The sequence below is a fragment of the Trachypithecus francoisi genome, unplaced genomic scaffold (assembly GCF_009764315.1).
Source record: "Trachypithecus francoisi isolate TF-2019V2 unplaced genomic scaffold, Tfra_2.0 Lachesis_group5, whole genome shotgun sequence".
Taxonomy (NCBI): domain Eukaryota; kingdom Metazoa; phylum Chordata; class Mammalia; order Primates; family Cercopithecidae; genus Trachypithecus; species Trachypithecus francoisi.
In genome coordinates, this window is record NW_022681470.1 from 117,163,580 (window position 1) to 117,185,347 (window position 21,768).

Consider the following 21,768-nt stretch of genomic DNA (forward strand, 5'->3'; position numbering starts at 1 on the left):
GAACATGAAATATCTTTCCCTTTTTTTCATAGTTTGTCTGGTTAAAGATTTTTGTGTCCTCTTCAATTCTATGCATCAAACTTTTATAGTTTTCATTGTAGAGATTTTTAACTTCTTTGGTTAAATTATTTCCTAGGTATTTTATTTGTAGCTATTGCAAACGTGATTTTTATTTTTTGATTTATTTTCCAGATTCTTTGCTGCTGGCATATACAAATTTCACTTATTTTTGTATGTTGAGTTTTATCCTCAGCCTTACTGAATTTGTTCATCAGTTCTAATAGGTTTTTGGTAGAATCTTTAGGTTTTTCCAAATATAAGATACTATTGTCTGCAAGCAAGAATAATTTTATTTATGTCTAATTTGGATACACTTTATTTCTTTCTCTTGTGTGATTGCTCTAGCTAGGAATTACAAGACTATGTTGAAGAACAGTGGTGACAGTGGGCATCCTTGTCATGTTCTATATGTTAGAAAAAAGGCTGCAGTTTTTCCATTTCAATGTGAAACTAGCTGCAAGTCTGTGGTACATGGCTATTAATATATTGAGATAGCTTATTTCTATACTTTTTTTGATGGACTTTATTATGAAGGTATGTTAAATATTATCAAATGCTTTTTCAGCACCAACTGAAACAATAATATGGTACTTGTTCTTCATTCTGCTGGTATGATGTATCACACTGATGAATTTGTGTGTGTTGAATCACCCTTGTGTCATTGGGATAAATCCCACTTAGTCATGATTAATGATTTTGTAAACTTGTTGTTGAATCTAGTTTGCTAGTATTTAGTTGAAGATTTTTGCATCAATATTTATCAGTGATATTGCCCTGTAGTTTTTTGTTTTTGTTTTTGTTTTTGATGTGTATTTGTCTGGTTTTGGTATCAGGGTACACTGGGCTTGTAGAATGGCATTGGAAGAATTTCCTCCTCCTCTATATTTCACACTAGTTTGAGGAGGATTGATATTTGTTCTCTAAATGTTTGGTAGAATTCAGCAGTGAAGCCATTAGGTCCCAGGCTTTTCTGTGCTTGAAGTCTTTTATTATTATGTGTTCAATATGATTACTTGTTATTCTTCTATTCAGGTTTTGTTTTTGATTTATTCATAGTTCAATCTTGGTAGATTGTATGTGTCTACGAACTTGTCTATTCTAGAGTTTCCAATTTATTTTCCAATGTATTAGTTGTTTATAGTACCCACTAACAATCTTTTGAATTTCTGCATTATCAGTTGTAATGTCTCCTTTTACATCTCTGATTTTATTTATTTGTATCTTCTCTCTTTTTTTTTTTTGTTTGTTTTTTTAAGTTTGGCCAAAGGTCTGTTGATTTGTTTAGCTTAATAGTTTTTGTGTTATTGATACTTTGCATTTTTTTCATTTCGATTTCATTTATTTCTGCTCTAATCTTTATTATTTATTTCAGGGAGGACCATCAATGGGGTCTTTTACTCCACCATCTTGCTCCACCCCTGTCTCCCTCTCCTCACTTTTGTAAGAGCCCATACTCACTGATTCTGATGTGTACATGGTTATGCCAATTTACGTGTTTCTAGTTACTGAAATACTGCTCTACATTGGATATCTTAAAGTGTTTGTGGAGTAGCAATATTCAATTAAATTGAAATATATAAATATACATATTACTAGATCATACAAAGATAGACTTTCAAGATCCCCTTTAGCTATTTCAGGAGCCAGGTTACTAGAATTACTCTCAAGAGTCATGAGGATAATAAAGAACTGTAGTCCTTTTTTACTCATATGATCTTGACAGTTAATATTGACTTGAATCCTTTGCTGTGCACAGGAGATTAAAGTATGCCCTGTTTAAACCTAGCTCTGTATATTTTGAAAGATTTCCAATGGTCTAATATTAAATACTTTCTCCAGGCTCCACTGAATTGTGTCTATTCCCATTTTAATTACATTCCACATAAAAAAGAATCACCATACAATTTGTTTTCTGAATTGAGACACATGAGCATAAAAGGAGACATTAGTCTCATACCAGCCATAAAATGATACATAACAAAGAGGTGGAGGGTGATCATAATACTGGATTATATGCCCAATCTGGTTAGTCTATGACTTTCTATGATACAAAACTCTCCCTCACTTTCCATTACCAGTTCAAGAGCTACTTTTGATAACTTCAAACTACCTAAAAATTAAATATCGGAGAATCTGTGCTTCTCTTAGAGGGATAGGGAAGAGGGGAATAACACTGTTATTGTATTAAAATGCAGGAGAAAAAAATATTTAAAATATTTTTGAACATTTCCATCATCAAACTCTAATTCTATCCGTAATCTTTGATTTTTTGCAAAGTGGGAGGGGAATTGATTAAAAACTTTCACCAATTTGAGTTCACTTAAAATCTGTATAAAAATTAATCTTCTCTGAGACTAATAATAGTGCTCTGTAGTATATAGCTCAAAAGAATTTTCACATTAATAATTCTCAACATTTAACTAATGCTATATACACACACACACACACACACACACACACACACACACATTCCTTAAATGAAATGTAATATGTTTTGGTTAAATCTTTTGAATTACATATATAGCTATAGTAAATATTATTATTTGTATAAAATCCACTAAAATGCTATTATTTAAACACCAATTAAAACAGTGTATAGCAATGCAAATAGCTACAAAAGAAATACTAATTTAATAATTTGAACTGCTAATTTGTTTGTAGCTTTTAAGGTTGTTGTTTTTGTTTTTTTTCTAAAACAAAGTTGCATTGCCAAAACTTAGGGTAGTGTTTTTAATGTGCATTAAAATGAAATATTTGTAAGACAATCATTTGTAAACATAAGACCATGAGTAAAACACTTAAGATTATGACTGTTTCATAGAAAATATTTATTAAAAATTAATCATAATTATTTTCATTTTAATTATCTACTGCTGCCTGAATTTAACAACAAAAATACAGCTAAAAGAAAACTTCTTATAAAATATTGTGTTTATTTTAGAATGGCAATTAAATATAACATATAAAAATGAACTATTCAATGAATGTTATTAGCTATGTCTGACATCATACATTTCTATGATGAAATTATTATTGACTCTACTTGGTTTTAACATCAGAATTTTTAATGTGAACCTGATTGTCGCTATATATATATATTTTTAAAACTTTTATCTTAAGCTTATTTGTTGCCCAGCAAAAGATGTGTGTGCCAATGAAATGAATGAAACATCAGGATTAGTGATATAAAATTATTGTTCTAGCACAAATATTAACAGTAGTATTTTTGAAACATTTTAGGAATTCGGATCCTGCTGCTTCTTATCATAAAATGGTTCTTCATTTCTGGGATTGTTAGTGAAACTAATTTAGTTTTGAATATAATAATGAAGGTTGTGTACTTTATAACCACACAAACATACATGCTCGCACACACAGTGTTGACCCTTGAACGCAGGTGTTTAGCGTGCCCACCCTCCACTCTGCTGAAAATCTACCTATACCCTTTGACTTCCCCCAGACTTAACTATTAATAGCTTATTATTGACTGGGTTGTCTTATCTGTAACATAAATAGTCAATTTACTATTAACATACTAACATAGTCAATTTACTATTAACAAAATAACATATTTTGTATGTTACATATAATATATTTATTGTTGCAATGAAGAAAGCTAGATAAAAGAAAATGTTATTAAGATAATCATAAGGAAGAAGAAATACATTTACTCTTCGTTAAGTGGATATAGACTATCATAAAAGTATTCACCTTCACTATGTCCGGAATGAGTAGGCTGAGGAGAATGAGGAAGAGGAAAGTGGTGGCCTTGCTGTCTCAGGGCTGGCAGAGACTACCAAAAGGTGGAGGAGGTGGAAGGGGAGGCCAGAGCGGCAGACACACTTAGTTTAACTATATGGAAATACACTATCATTTCCATCTGAATTTCTTGCTTTTCTTTCTCTGAAACTGTTTCTAGATGGTGCCCATTCCCCTTCCACTGTTATGCTTTGGTTTCAGTGCGCATATCATATAAGGATCTATGTCTTAAAAGAAATCAAAATCAGTCTTGAATAATCAGACTCCTTCTGACAGATTGTCTAATGTCAATTTGTTTCCTGACACTACTTCTAAATTTCTTTCCTCATCCTCTGGCACTGGTTCAGACGCACTTATTTCCATGAAGTCATTTATGTTACTTCCTCTGGTGTGGTGTCTATGAGCTGTTGAATTTCTTCAAGTTCCATATCTTTTTTGTTTGTTTGTTTTTTATGAATTATTATTATTATTATTATTATTATTATACTTTAAGTTCTAGGATACATGTGTGCAGCGTGCAGGTTTGATACACAGGTATACATGTGCCATGTTGGTTTACTGCACCAATCAACTCACCATTTACATTAGGTATTTCCCCTAATGCTATCCCTCCCCCAGACCCCCAACTTATGACAGGCCCCAATGTGTGATGTTCCCTGCACCGTGTCCAAGTGATCTTATTGTTCAATTCCCACCTATGAGTGGGAATATGTGGTGTTTGATTGTCTGTCCTTGTGATAGTTTGCTGAGAATGATGGTTTCCAGCTTCATCCATGTCCCTGCAAAGGACATGAACTCATCTTTTTATGGCTGTATAGTATTCCGTGGTGTATATGTGCCACATTTTCTTAATCCAGTCTGTCACTGATGGACATTTGGGTTGGTTCCAAGTCTTTGCTATTGTGAATAGTGCTGCAGTAAACATGTTTGTATTTGTCTTTATAGTAGCATGATTTATAATCCTTTGGAAATATACCCAGTAATGGGATGGCTGGGTCAAATGTTATTTCTAGTTCTAGATCCTTGAGGAATCGCCACACTGTCTTCCACAATGGTTGAACTAATTTACACTGCCATCAACAGTGTAAAAACATTCCTATTTCTCCACATCCTCTCTAGCATCTGTTGTTTCCTGACTTTTTAATGACTACCATTATAACTGACCTGAGGTGGTATCTCATTGTGGTTTTGATTTGCATTTATCTGATGACCAGTGGTTATGAGCATTTTTTCATGTGTCTGTTGGCTGCATAGATGTCTTCTTTTGAGAAGTGTCTGTTCATATCCTTTGCCCACTTTTTGATACGTAAGTTTGTTTTTTTTCTTGTAAATTTGTTTGAGTTATTTGTAGATTCTGGATATTAGTCCTTTGTCAGATGGGTAGACTGCAAAAAATTTCTCTCATTCTGTAAGTTACCTATTTACTCTGATGGTAGTTTATTTTGTCTTGCAGAAGCTCTTTAGTTTAATTAGATCCCATTTGTCTATTTTGGTTTTTGTTGCCATTGCTTGTGTTTTAGTCGTGAAGTCCTTGCCCATGCCTATGTCCTGAATGGTATTGCCTAGTTTTTCTTCTAGGGATTTTGTGGTTTTAGGTCTATCATGTAAGTCTTTAATCCATCTTGAATTAATTTTTGTATAAGGTGTAAAGAAGGGATCCAGTTTCAGCTTTCTACATATGGCTAGCCAGTTTTCCCAGCACCATTTATTAAACAGGGAATCCTTTTCCCATTTCTTGTTTTTGTCAGGTTTGTCAAAGATCAGATGATGTTGATGTATAGTGTTATTTCTGAGGTCTCTGTTCTGTTCCATTGGTCTATATATCTGTTTTGGTACCAGGACCATGTTGTTTTGGTTACTGTAGCCTTGTAGTATAATTCGAAGTCAGGTAGAGTGATGCCTCCAGCTTTGTTCTTTTTGCTTAGGATTATCTTGGCAATGCAGGCTTTTCTTTTTTTTTTTTTTTTTTGATTCCGTATGTATGAACTTTAAAATGTTTTTTTCTCAATTCTGTGAAGAAAGTCATTGGTAGCTTAATGGGGATGGCATTGAATCTATACAGTACCTTGGGCACTATGGCCATTTTCACAATATTGATTCCTCCTATCCATGAGCATGGAATGTTCTTCCATTTGTTTGTGTTCTCTTTTATTTCCTTGATCAGTGGTTTGTAGTTCTCCTTGAAGAGATCCTTCACATCCCTTGTAAGTTCGATTCCTGGGTATTTTATTCTATTTGCAGCAATTGTGAATGGGAGTTCACTCATGAATTGGCTCTCTGTTTGTCTGTTACTGGTGTATAAGAATGTTTGTGATTTTTTGCACATTGAGTTTTTCTTTTTTTTTATTATTACACTTTAAGTTCTAGGGTACATGTGCACGAAGTGCAGGTTTATTACATATGTATACTTGTGCAATGCTGGTGTGCTGCACCCATCAACTCGTCATTTACATCAGGTATAACTCCCAATGCAATCCCTCCCCACTCCCCCCTCCCCATAATAGGCCCCGGTGTGTGATGTTCCCCTTCCTGAGTCCAAGTGATCCCATTGTTCAATTCCCACCTATGAGTGAGAACAGGCGGTGTTTGGGTTTCTGTTCTTGCGATAGTTTGCTGAGAATGATGGTTTCCAGCTGCATCCGTGTCCCTACAAAGGACATAAACTCATCCTTTTTTATGGCTGCATAGTATTCCATGGTGTATATGTGCCACGTTTTCTTAATCCAGTCTGTCACTGATGGACATTTGGGTTGATTCCAAGTCTTTGCTATTGTGAATAGTGCCGCAATGAACATACGTGTGCATGTGTCTTTATAGCAGCATGATTTATAATCCTTTGGGTATATACCCAGTAATGGGATGGCTGAGTCACATGGTATTTCTAATTCTAGGTCCTTGAGGAATGGCCATACTATTTTCCACAATGGTTGAACTAGTTTACAATCCCACCAACAGCGTAAAGGTGTTCCTATTTCTCCACATCCTCTCCAGCACCTGTTGTTTCCTGACTTTTGAATGATTGCCATTCTAACTGGTGTGAGATGGTATCTCATTGTTTTGATTTGCATTTCTCTGATGGCCAGTGATGACGAGCATTTTTTCATGTGTCTGTTGGCTGTATACATGTCTTCTTTTGAGAAATGTCTGTTCATATCCTTTGCCCACTTTTTGATGGAGTTGTTTGTTTTTTTCTTGTAAATTTGTTTGAGTTCTTTGTAGGTTCTGGATACTAGCCTTTGTCAGATGAGCAGATTGCAAAAATTTTCTCCCATTCTGTAGGTTGCCTGTTCACTGTGATGATAGTTTCTTTTTTTTTTTGCTGTGCAGAAGTTCTTTAGTTTAATAAGATCCCATTTGTCAATTTTGGCTTTTGTTGCCATTGCTTTTGGTATTTTAGACATGAAGTCCTTGCCCATGCCTATGTCCTGAATGGTATTACCTAGGTTTTATTCTAGGGTTTTTATGGCATTAGGTCTAACATTTAAGTCTCTAATCCATCTTGCATTAATTTTCATATAAGGAGTAAGGAAAGGATCCAGTTTCAGCTTTCTACTTATGGCTAGCCAATTTTCCCAGCACCATTTATTAAACAGGGAATCCTTTCCCCATTTCTTGTTTTTGTCAGGTTTGTCAAAGATCAGATGGCTGTAGATGTGTGATGTTATTTCTGAGGGCTCTGTTCCGTTCCATTGGTCTATATCTCTGTTTTGGTACCAGTGCCATGCTGTTTTCGTTACTGTAGCCTTGTAGTATAGTTTGAAGTTAGGTAGCATGATGCCTCCAGCTTTGTTCTTTTGACTTAGGATTGTCTTGGCAATGCGGGCTCTTTTTTGGTTTCATATGAACTTTAAAGCAGTTTCTTTCCATTTCTGTGAAGAAACTCATTGGTAGCTTGATGGGGATGGCATTGAATCTATAAATTACCTTGGGCAGTATGGCCATTTTCACAATATTGATTATTCCTATCCATGAGCATGGTATGTTCTTCCGTTTGTTTGTGTCCTCTTTTATTTCACTGAGCAGTGGTTTGTAGTTCTCCTTGAAGAGGTCCTTTACATCCCTTGTAAGTTGGATTCCTAGGTATTTTATTCTCTTTGAAGCAATTGTGAATGGAAGTTCATTCATGATTTGACTCTTTGTTCGTCTGTTACTGGTGTATAAGAATGCTTGTGATTTTTGCATATTAATTTTGTGTCCTGAGACTTTGCTGAAGTTGTTATCAGCTTAAGGAGATTTTGGGCTGAGACGATGGGGTTTTCTACGTATATAATCATATCATTTGCAAACAGGTACAATTTGACTGTTCAAATTTGAACCAATTTGACTGTACAATTTGGTTCTGTTCATGTGATGTATTATGTTTGTTGATTTGTTTATGTTGAACCAGCCTTGCATCCCAGGGATGAATCTGACCTGATCATGGTGGATAAGCTTTTTGATGTCTGCTGGATTCAGTTTGCCAGTATTTTATTGAGGATTTTTGCATCGATGTTCATCAGGGATATTGGTCTAAAATTCTCTTTTTTTGTTGTTGTTGTGTATCTGCCAGCATTTGGTATCAGGATGATGTTGGCCTCGTAAAATGATTTAGGTAGGATTCCCTCTTTTTCTATTGATTGAAATAGTTTCAGAAGGAATGGTACCAGCTCCTCTTTGTAGCTCTAGTAGAATTTGACTGTGAATCTGTCTGGTCCTGTACTTTCTTTGATTGGTAGGCTATTAATTATTTCTTGAATTTCAGAGGCTGTTGTTGGTCTATTCAGAGATTCAACTTCTACCTGGTTTAGTTAGGAGGGTGTGTGTGTCCTGGAATTTATCCATTTCTTCTAGATTTTCTAGTTTACTTGCATAGATGTGTTTATAGTGTTCTCTGATGGTAGTTTGTATTTCTGTGGTATCAGTGGTGATATCCTCTTTATCATTTGTTTATTGTATCTTTTTGATTCTTCTCTCTTTTCTTGTGTATTAGTCTTGCTGACAGTCTGTCAATTTTGTTGATCTCTTCAAAAATCCAGCCCCTGGATTCATTGACTTTTTTAAGGGTTTTTTGTATCTCTCTCTATTTCAATTCTGTTTTCATCTTAGTTATTTCTTGCATTCTGCTAGCTTTTGAATTTATTTGCTCTTGCTTCTCTAGTTCTTTCAATTGAGATGTGAGAGTGTCAATTTTAGATCTTTCCTGCTTTCTCTTGTGGGCATTTAATGCTATAAATTTCCCTCTACATACTGCGTTAAATGTGTCCCAGAGGTTCTGGTACATTGTGTCTTTGTTCTTATTGGTTTCAAAGAACATTTTTATTTCTGCTTTCATTTAGTTATTTACCCAGTAGTCATTCAGGTGCAAGTTGTTCAGTTTCCATGTATTTGTGCAGTTTTGAGTGGGTTTCTTAATCTTGAGTTCTCATTTGATTGCACTGTGGTCTGGGAGACACTTTGTTATGATTTCCATTCTTTCACATTTGCTGAGGCATGTTTTACTTCCAACTATGTGGTCAGTTTTTGCATAAGTGTATGTGGTGCTGAGAAGAATGTATGTTCTGTTGATTTGGGGTGGAGAGCTCTGTAGGTGTCTATTAGGTCTGCTTGGTGCAGAGCTGAGTTCAAGTCCTGGATATCCTTGTTAACCTTCCGTCTTATTGATCTAATATTGGCAGTGAGGTGTTAAAGTTTCCCGTTATTATTGTGTTGGAATCTAAGTCTCTTTGTAGATCTCAAGGGACTTGCTTTATGAATCTGAGTGCTCCTGTATTGGGTGCATATATATTTAGGATAGTTAGCTCTTCTTGTTGAATTGAATTGATCTCTTTACCATTATGTAATGGCCTTCTTTGTCTCTTTTGATCTTTGTTGGTTTAAGGAGACCAAGAGACTGAGATTGCAGAGATTGCAAACCCTGCTTTTTTTTTTTTTTTTTTTTTTTTGCTTTTCATTTGCTTGGTACATCTTCCTCCATCCCTTTATTTTGAGCCTATGTGTGTGTCTGCACGTGAGATGCGTGTCCTGAGTACAGCACACTGATGGGTTTTGACTCTTTATCCAGTTTGCCAGTTTTGTCTTTAAATTGGTGCATTTAGCCCATTAACACTTAAGGTTAATATTGCTATGCATGAATTTGTTCCTGTCATTATGATGTTAGCTGGTTATTTCCCTGTTAATTGATGCCGTTTCTTCATAGCATTGATGGTCTTTACAATTTGGCATGTTTTTGCAGTGGCTGGTACCAGTTGTTCCTTTCCGTGTTTAATGCTTCCTTCAGGAGCTCTTGTAAGGCAGGCCTGGTGGTGACAAAATCTCTCAGCATTTGTTTGGCTGTAAAGAATTTTATTTCTCCTTCAGTTATGAAGCTTAGTTTGGCTGGATATGAAAATCTGGATTGAAAATTCTTTTCTTTAAGAATGTTGAATATTGGCCCCCACTCTCTTCTGGCTTGTAGGCTTTCTGCCGAGAGATCTGCTGTTAGTCTGATGGGCTTCCCTTTGTGAGTAACCCGACCTTTCTCTCTAGCTGCCCTTAACAGTTTTTCCTTCATTTCAACCTTGGTGAATCTGACAATTATGTGTCTTGGGGTTGCTCTTCTCAAGGAGTGTCGTTGTGGTGTTCTCTGTATTTCCTGGAGTTGAACGTTGGCCTGCCTTGCTAGGTTGGGGAAGTTCTCCTGGGTAATATTCTGAAGAGTATTTTCCAACTTGATTCCATTCTCCTCATCACTTTCAGGTACACCAGTCAAACATAAATTTGGTCTTTTCATATAGTCCTATATTTATTGGGGTCTTTGTTTCTTTTTATTCTCTTTTCTCTAAATTTCTCTCTCATTTTATTTCATTAATTTGATCTTCATTCACTGGTACCCTTTCCTCCACTTGATCAAATCTTCTACTGAAGCTTGTGCATACATCACAAAGTTCTCATGACATGGTTTTCAGCTCCATCAGTTCATTTAAGGTCTTCTCTACACTGTTTATTCTAGTTAGCCATTTGTCTAATCTTTTTTCAAAGCGTTTAGCTTCCTTGCGATGGGTTTGAATATGTTCCTTTAGCCCAGAGAAGTTTGTTATTACTAACCTTCTGAAGCCTCCTTCTGTCAACTCTTCTAAGTCATTCCCCGTCCAGCTTTGTTCCATTGCTGGCATGGAGCTGCCATCCCTTGGAGAAGATGCTCTCTGGTTTTTAGAATTTTCAGCTTTTCTGCTCTGGTTTCTCCCCATCTTTGTGGTTTTATCTACCTTTGGTCTTTGATGTTGGTGACCTACAGATGGAGTTTTGGTGTGGATGCCCTTTTTGCTGATGTTAATGCTTTTCCTTTCTGTTTGTTAGTTTTCCATCTAACAGTCAGGTACCTCAGCTGCAGATCTGTTGGAGTTTGCTGGAGGTCCACTCCAGACCCTGTTTGCCTGGGTATCACCAGCGGAGGCTGCAGAACAGCAAATATTACAGAACAGCAAATATTGCTGCCTGATCCTTCCTCTGGAAGCTTCGCAGACAGGCACCAGCATATATGAGGTGTCTGTTGGCCCCTACTGGGAGATGTCTCCCAATTAGGCTACTTGGGGGTCAGGGACCAACTTGAGGAGGCAGTCTGTCCATTCTCAGAGCTCAAACGCCATGTTGGGAGAACCACTGCTCTCTTCAGAGTTCAGTTGGAAATGCAGAAATCATGCATCTTCTGTGTCGATCATGCTGGGAGCTTCACATCAGAGCTGTTCCTATTCGGCCATCTTGAAATGGATCTCAAATTTCATATCTTGAAATCTTTCATCCCTTAACTTTTTTGACATATCAGCAATGTTTTCCATAGTTTCTGTTTTTGACTTTGTCATAAATCCTGTGAAGTTATCAATGATGTCTAGACACAGTTTCCCACAGTAGGAATTTATTGTTATGGGTTTGATGGCTTTCACAGCCTTTTCTATAACAATGATGGCATCGTCAATAGTGTAACCTCTCTAGACTTTCATGATGTTCTCTATTGGAGTTTTCTTTCATAATATTGACAATCCTTTCCATAGAATACTGTGAATAATATGCCTTAAACATTCTTATTACCCCCTTATCTAGAGGCTGATTTTGAGACATTGTGTTTGGATGTGAGGAGACCACTTTGATGTTTTGGTGTTAAAATCATGGGATACTGGGATGCCAGGGGCATTGTCTAATATAAAAATAATTTTAAATTCAATTCCTTACTGATAAGATAATTTCTGACTTCAGGGACTAAGCATCAATTGAAACAATCTAGAAAAACAGTTCTCATTGTGCAGGACATCTTGTACTACAATCAAAAGATTGGTGACTGGTGTTTTTCATTTTCCTTCAAGGCTCCAGGGTTAACAATTTTATAGATAAAGTCAGTTCTGATCATAAACCTGTTTGTATTTGCAGAAAACAGTAGAGTTAGTTAGCATGTCCTTTGCTACCTTAAATTTTAGTGCTTGCTTTTCTTCCCTACTAATAAGTGCTTTGATGGCATTATTTTACAGAACAATGTAATTCTGTCTGCATTAAAACTTATTTAGGCAGTTATTAGTTATCCTTTCTTCTCAATGGTTTTTCAGGTGGCAACTAGGAACTCATCTGCTTTTCTTTTTTTTCCTCACCAGCTGCATCTCTTATTATCATTTTAGGTCAAAATTCTTTCCAAAATTATCAAACCATTCTTTGCTGGCATTAAATTCACCAATCAGATCCTTCATCTTCCTCTTGCTTTAAGTTGTCATGTAATAATTTTGCTTTTTTTTGAGTCATATTATCGTCTATAAGTATGCCTTTCTTATAGGAATCATGCACCCACATAAAGGTGCATATTTAATACAAGTTAAAAAGTTTCCTAGCAAAAAGTCCAAGGTTTTCATGCATGCAGTTGTAGCTGCAGCAATGGTTTCACAAATTTTCTTTCTTTCTTTTTTTTTTTTTTTGAGACGGAGTCTTGCTCTGTCGCCCGGGCTGGAGTGCAGTGGCCGGATCTCAGCTCACTGCAAGCTCCGCCTCCCGGGTTTATGCCATTCTCCTGCCTCAGCCTCCGGAGTAGCTGGGACTACAGGCGTCCGCCACCTCGCCCGGCTAGTTTTTGTATTTTTAGTAGAGACGGGGTTTCACCGTGTTAGCCAGGATGGTCTCGATCTCCTGACCTCGTGATCCGCCGTCTCGGCCTCCCAAAGTGCTGGGATTACAGGCTTGAGCCACTGCGCCCGGCCTCATTTTTTTACAATGGTCTTTGTGCTGGATTCATTTTTCATGAAATGTTGCCCAACCACAGATACAACCTCAATCTACAGTACATACCAAGCAATTCAACTTTTATTGTGATGTTGTGACTTTTCTTGCTTCCTGGACACACTTCTAGCATCACTAGTGACAGTTCCTATGGGTCCGATGGTGTTATTCAAGACCCACAGTATTGCATGAAATGTGATGAAAACATGAGAATGGTGAAAAATCCTTTTTTTTACTGCAATATGCAATTTACTGGAGAGAAGAACTGCTTATGTGGTAATAATTAGCATGACTTGGCATTTTAAGTGAATAGTCTCAACACTTGAGCTCATTGCAATAGCAACAGGTGGTGATTATGAAATTAATATCATAGTATAGTATGTATTACAATTCATTTTATGCTGTTATGATTTAATCCATCCTCATTAAATTTCTTTATATTTGTTTTAATTGTGAATGGGCCATGTAAGACCTGTAAATATTTGTGTGAATACGTTTGATAAATTTTAACTTTTTAAAATAGGTTAGTATACATTTGGATTAGTAGATAACATTGACTAGTGTCTACATATACTAAAATATTTTATGCATAGACAACATACCTAACTTTTTAATCATTATTTTCAATATTTATAGGCTACATGGTTTCTCTGAAAGTGGTTTTCAAATTATTGCAAATCTTTGAAAAATATTCCAACTATTTATTAAAAAAAAAAATTTATGTGTTAGTAGGTCCATGCAGTTCAAGGGTCAATTGTGTGTTTATAGACACACACACATGTGTGTGTATATATAATAGCTAATATCTAATACATAGTTTTTTTAAGTTCTGCCACTTATGCCATAATGTAAGACATTTGAGAAAAAATATGAATTTATATATATATACATATAAAGATATATGTAACATATAAAAATGTTATATTATCTCAAATATCTTAATTAAGTAATGACATAAGTGGCAGAACTACCAAGGTGAAATTATATCCAGGCATCTTATGACTAACTATATCATCTAAAAGATTTATGAGACAATTTTACTCTCATATTTATTAATGAAGAAAAAGAAAATGAATCCCTCATAGACTTTAAACATGATTGACATTATTAATTAAAGTATAAGTTTGCTTCACAACTACTTTTGAAATGTTCAGGAAGCAAAGTAGTCATTTATTTGAAATATATAGATTCAGTCACATTCAAACAATCTAAACTATGATTTATAAAACCTTCTGCTGTTTTGGAGGAAATAAAATTTTTATCAGAATTTGATAACCTGTAAACTTCTGTTTGTTTTTCATTTATAACACGTTTTCTTAATCATTATACTGTATAAGAAAAAAGTCTATATCTAGGTGTGTATGGTTGTACATTCAATATATTAGGGTACATTAAGATAAATGATGAATGAAGTTAAGAATATGTGACTAAATAAAATACAGTAACTTAAGAAGCTGAAGCTAGAATTGTACCCATGGTGATAGAAATGGAACCCACCGAATAGTCAATAGACCCAAATGGTCACAATACAAACAATCAAACACCTGCTAAATCGGGATTGCACAGAATTCTGAGTACAGAATGACATTTAGTGTAGAATTCAGTGTATTTCTTGATTTAGTGATGTCAATTAGTTTTTCACTCCACCATAGACAGATATTTCCTACCCTCTTCAACTGTGAACAAATATTTTCCAAGATTGAAAAAGTTGAGGATGATATATAATAAAAAATAAAATATACACTAACACAAAACTGTGGTTTAATCTTTTAATTTGTTCATTAAATAATCACTGATAAATTATTCAGGAATTATCTTTAAAATGTTTTGAAATTAGACTTTAATTACCAATTGTAATGTAGTAAAGAATTTTGCTTTGATAGATCAAAATTCATTGTTAAAAAATACTGTAATGTACATTTTTATTATGCCACTATTAGAATTAAAATTTTGAATTTATAGTTAAATCAAAGTTTAGTAAGAATAACTTAAGGCCAAACATAGTTTTCTCTAGCTGGTCAAATAAAGCAAGTGAGCTCTTATGTGCACATAATTTAATTAGCATATAATTTGTTAACAGTTAATATACTAATAGTATGTTGATGCTGTGTGCATTAGTCAGATCAGGCTGCCATAACAAGACACCACAGAGTGGCTTAAGTAACAGACATTTATTTTATCACAGTTCTAGAGACTATTCAAGATCACGTTGCCAGCTTGGTCCGGTTCAGATGAGGGCTTGTAGATGGCTGTTTTCTTCTTTTGTGCTCATAAGGCAGAGAGAGGGCAAGAGCAATATCTCTGGTGCCTCTTCTTATAAGACCACTAATCTCATCCTAAATTTCCCACCCTCATCTAAACCTGATTACCTACCAAAGACCCCATCTCGAAACATTATTATATTTGAAGTTAGGGATTCAGCATAGGAATTGAGGTGAGGGGAACAATTCGGTCTATAGCACTGTGTATACAGTTTATATGTAAGACTACAATAAAAATATATCCTCCAAGTTAGAATACTTTTTGAGCAAGAAATGCATGCTCTTAATAATCATAATAAGGAGAGTTGCAAACCTGAATATTTCCAAGCAAATAGCTGTGATTATCCTTGTATATGTTATTACACTATAGTTAAGAACAGTTATATGGTTTGGCTGTGTTCCCACTCAAATCTAATCTTGAATTGTAGTTCCCATAATTCCCAAGAGTTGTGCGAAGGTCCTAGTGGGAAGTAATTTAATCATGGTGGTGGTTTTTCCTGTGTTGTTGTCATGATAATAAATAAGTCTCACAAGAACTGGTGGTTTTATAAAAAGGCAGTTCCCCTTCACAAGCTCTCTTGCCTGACATCGTGTAAGACGTGTCTTTGCTCCTCCTTCACCTTCTCCCATGATTGTAAGACCTCCGCAGCCACATGAAACTGTGAGTCCGTTAAACATCTTTTTTCTTTATAAATTACCTAGTCTCCGGTGTTAACAGTGTAAGAACAGATTAATACAAACAAAGATCATATTTTTCAGTTTGATATTTCTACTAAGATTTCTGTTTGACTGTCCAGAGTACCTGGTACTATAAACTTGAGTCCCTCCGAACAGAAAGCAGATACTATTTTTGCATACAGCAGGACAAGATAACGGTAAAAAGGGGACTAGTTGATTGTTTATGCTAGATGTTGTGTTTGATGTTTTATAAACATCATGAATTAGAGAGATAGCTCATGTCTAAGCACTCTCTGTTTCTACTTAGGAGATAATACAGAAAAATATAACATGCTGTTTAAAATTATGGATCATAGAAATGGACTTCTTGGATTTAAATCATAGCTGTACTTCTACTACTACTAATGACGTTATTGGATTGAAATCATAGCTCTACCTCTATTAGTACCATGTGACATTATTCAAAATATTGTTACCTTAATAAAGTGCCTTAATTTTTCTTTGCTTCAGTTTCATCATTTCCAACATATGGGTAGTAATAGCACCTGTACCACAAGATTAAATCAATTAAGTGTTTTTGTGGAGGGGGGGATGCATTTAAAAGAGGGCCTGACAAATGCAATAGGTAAGTGTTTCCTATGAATATTACTTTTGTTTTCTATTAATGTAAGCATACCTGTACATACTTATCCTTGGTTTTATTTTGTTTCACCTCATAGTACCTCAGGCCAGAGCTGATTTTTGGGTCTTTATCCATTATTTGTTCTGACTTGAAAATAAAAACTGGGTTAATTCATTAGAAACACCTAAGGATTGTTGTAGAATAAAGGATATCTAACAGTATGTTACTTATTGTAGCATGTGTAAACATCATTGTAATAGAGTTATTTGACACAGAAATCAGATGTCTCTGTGTGGAAATTATGAGAACTAACTAAAAAATACATTAACTTGGAGTGAAATGATCATTGTGATTCATATGATCTAAGTCTGTATTTAGACTCACATACAGCTGAGTGAGATTTTTCCAGTTTCACAACATATTAATATTGTTGTTAAAACTTTCACAGTGTAGAGAATTTATATACAGAAGACTTGCAGATGTAGACACATTGTTTCAAAATATAAATTGACTTAATGAATTTTATGACCTCACATTCATCAAATGAAACAGGAGGAAGTAATCACATATTAGCTTTAGAATGTTAATGTTTCCAAAGCTATGGACAGTGAAATTCCATATGTGCTGATGTGTGATATTTACATAATATGATGTAGAATCTGGGACAAATATAGTATGTTGGAAAAAATATTTAAGCTTAGCAAAAGGAGATTTAAACTAGTAAAAGCAAAACATATATACAATTAGGGAACAATTTTGTCTATCTATTAATCTATTTACTAAATGTGTATTAGATGCCAGTTATCGACTGACTGTGTTTGTTGAGAGCCTCATCATATGTACTAAGAACATACTCTTGGGAATAGAGTACGTTAGTAATGCTCCTTGTAAACTGGGCGTAACTCAGAGATACTAGGTAACACAAGTATGTTTTAAATCACATATCATTTTTAAATAGCTCAAAAAATAAGATGTAAATATCAAAAATATAAATTGTTCTACCATAAAGACACATGCCTGCATATGTTCATTGTGGTGCTGTGTTCATTGCAGCACTATTCACAATAGCAAAGACATGGAGTCAACATAGATACCCATTAACGATGGACTGGATAAAGAAGGTGTGGTACATATACACTATGGAATACTGTGTAGCCATACAAAAAAACAAAATCATGTCTGTTACAGCAACATGGATGCAGCCAGAGACCATTATCCTAAGCTAATTAATGCGGGAACAGAAAACTAAATACCTCATTTTCTCACTTATAGTGAGAGCTAAACACCGAATACACATGAACACAAAAAATAAAGCACTAGACATAAGGACCTACTTGAGGGCAGAGAGTGGGAGGAGGGTAAGTATAAAAACATTACCTATCAGGTACTGTGCTTATTAATGGGACGATAAAATAATATGTATGCCACACCCCTGTGACGTGCAATTACCCATGTAACAAACCTGCACATGCACCCCCGAACTTAAATTTGAAAAGAAAGAAAAATAAAAAATAAATATTAAAACTAAAAGATGTAGATTATTAAGATATATATTACCTGAAAATTGTACCCAGGGTAGAGTAATAAGAAAAAAAATAAGTAATTGCAATCAGTTATCTTTCCTATAAAGAAAACCCTTTGAGAAAAACAATATATGATATTATATTTAGATAGTCACAGGACTTATTAAAATACATTCAAAATTAAACTTAGTAAGGACTGTCTCCAGAAGCAGAATAATAAAAAGTTAACTATGAATTATTTTAATGAATAAATTGTATAATATAACAAGTGCCAGGATGGGAATTGTAAAAATGACCATCCTCTATGAATTAATTTATAGACTTAATTCAATTAGGTGAAAAGCAGTGGGATTTCTTGTTAAAAGATAAAATAACCTCAAAGAAAATCTGAAATAATGAGGATGTAAAACCATCCAGAAAGAACTAATTTTAAAAAGTTTTTATTAAATATAATATAGTGAAAAGTACACATATTATGTGTGTCCCACATGTATCTCACACACGTCTATTTTTACATTTTTTTTTTTTCTGTAATTCCCAGGATTTTTTTTTTTTTTTTTTTACTCACTCTGTCTTTCATGTGACTAATCTACCTTCTTCTTTGGCCACCATGTTGTGAAACAAATCCATTGGCTGCAGAGTTTCAAATGTAATGTGTATTTTTTAAGGTCTTCAATTTCTAGCATGATGATTGGTTATTTCAAAAGTGAACATTCTAATAGTGTCTTCTATTTTGTCACTTTTTAAAGTTTTCTGGAATATATGTGTCATAGTAATTTTAAAGTCTTAGTGTGGTAACTCCAGACAAGGTCTCTAAAATTACTAAAATTACTTAGTTTGGTCTGAGCACCGTGGCTTGTGCCTGTAATCCCAGGACTTTGAGAGGCTGAGGTGGGCGAATCACCTGAGGTTGGGAGTTTGAGACCAGACTGACCAACATGGAGAAACCCCGTCTCTACTAGAAATATAAAATTAGCCGGGTGTGGTGGTGCATGCCTGTAACCCCAGCTACTCGGGAGGCTGAGGCAGGAGAATCACTTGAACCCAGGAGGTGGAGGTAGCAGTGAACCGAGCTTGTGCCACTGCACTCCAGCCTGGGCAACAAGAGTGAAACTCCGTCTCAAGAAAAAAATAAACAAAAAAACTTATTTTGTCATTTTTTCCCTTGGTTACTGATCACATAGTTTGTCCTCTTGTATGTATAATAATTGTTTATTTGTATGCCAGCTGTATAAAATGTATGTATAAAATGTGGTATGGAAGCAAAATTCTCAACCCTAAAAAGGGCAGAGCTGCATCAGGGCTGAGTTGAAGTTTCATTGTTTCTAATTAATTTCTTGTTTCTGGGGTTTCCGCTCTGAGCTCATTGCTTAGATTATGGGAGATTTAATTCTACCCCTAACCAGTGATCCTATGCAGTTTCAAATTTTGACAAATGCCTTACAATGGAGAATGCCGTGTTTTTGGGAAGGCCTCCGCCTTCACAAATCTTTGTTTCCAATTGACGCTAGGTTGTAGATGATTTTACTTTGTGTAGCTTTTTGAAGCTTTTGGCCTAGTTCCTCTGTTTTCCAAATAGGCCCTGAACTCAGAAAATGTTCTTTTGAAAGAACTGACAAATATTCATTACGAAAACAAACAAGAAAAACAAACAGAAAACCAATCAGCTACACATTATTAGCTTACATCAAAACAGTTCTTCCCCCTCCAGAAGCTTTCATCATGTTTCTCATTGTTTATGCAATGCTCCCTGATGCCTTTCATAATATATTTTTTGTAACTAATCTTTCTTTTTTTCTAGTTGTGACATCAGAAGTTTCAGGCTGCCATAATACACTGTATTTTACCAAGAAAGGGCACTCACTCCCTTAATAACCAAATGCGGTAGTAACTGACTCCATAGTAATATATGATGAGAAGACTTTTATTCTATCATTTCTTTTCCTGAGGTCTTTTTTCTCATTAAGAAATGATTACACGTTCGAGAAGTTTATCTTGTCTTGGTTTGTTTGTTACTTAGTTCTTTCCTCAACATTAAACGTTTCTGCAGGATACTCCTCTGCCCTTCAGAAAAACCGCTCCTTGTGTGTTGTATTTCCATCAGACCCTAGGCTGATGTCATCCATTTCTATAGACTTGTGTCCCATTTGGCACATAGGCCCTTCTCAATCTTCCAAATATAATTAAAGTTTGAAGGGTTAAAAATTTTTAATGACGATTTAAGATTTGAGTATAACAGAAAACATGACAAAGCATAAATAAAATATAAACCACATCTAGATGTGACTGTTTCCAGAGTGCATACAGTATTCTTTTACATATTTCTCACCAAATGTTATTGATATTTTTCCTGTCTCTGCTATTTTTATTGTTAGTTTGTTTTGTTTTTAATATGTTCTGTTTGATTATATCTAACCTTCCTAGAACCCAATACCTACTCCAGTGTGTTAGGCTCACTGAGAGGTTTTCTTTCTTTTTCCCCACTTCTCATTAAATATTGAAGCCTATTTTCTAGTCAACGTATTTTCCTTGAGGTATTTCTTTAGCCAAAACAATTTACATTATCAGGCATGAAAGACGTATTTGCCCTGTCTTGACACTCTAGAACATCTAGCATTCTAGAACAGTGTTTCCTTTTTACTGTGGTGTAATCAAATTTCCAATTTAAATATTGTTGCATAAAATAAATTGTTTTACAATTAAATCAAAATTTTTACATCAGTTTTAGAAAGTGGAAGATTCCTTCACTTCCCCAAAATCTTAAGGATTCAGTCACATATCCTCAATTCTAGCCACTCCTTGTACATAATAATACTTTGTTGAATTATCTGTTAGTTTGTGTTTCCCAAGGTAGAGTTAGAATTGAAAGCTAATGCTCTTTTATTTTCAATAAAAATCAGTACAATCATATTCTCCAAATTCTTCTGTGAAAATTTACATTTACATTTTCACAGAAGAGTATGAGGGTACCAATCCAACACAGAATGCCAAAGTTGAGTATAATAATACTTAACTTCATTTGAAAATTATACTTGCTATTTTTTATTATTTTATTTTATTCACAGTTGGATTAAATGTGTTAATATATTTTTCAGTCACTTGTCATTCCTCTGTGATTTTGTGGGCATTGCATTGCCCGTTTTATTGAGTTTATAGTTTTATGATACGTTTGTGAGATACTTAGATATAAAGATTCTAATTTCTTCTGTAACTTCTGAAATGCGTATTTAACTATTTATTGTTTGTATATGTATTTCAGTATTATAAAATAAAGTTTCTTGTGTTATTGTGTGTGCATCCATTTGTATTTAAAATAAAATAGCTCTATTATAGAAAATTTAAGTTTTTTTTAGAAATTGGAGAAGTGAGAATCAAATTGCATGTATATGTATGTACACACATATATAAATTGTATATAATTATATGTACTTTATCTTGTGTTCATATGTACATATAAAATTATATATTTATATATAATTGTATACATATGTGTATATATACATATATGCATATAAAATTACATGTATTTATATATAATTATATACATATGTATTATGGACACTTAAAGAAAATTATATATGTGTGTGCATATATATCTTAAGTGTCCGATTTTGCTAGTGTCAAGTATTGAATAATATTCTCTTTCATAAGTGAT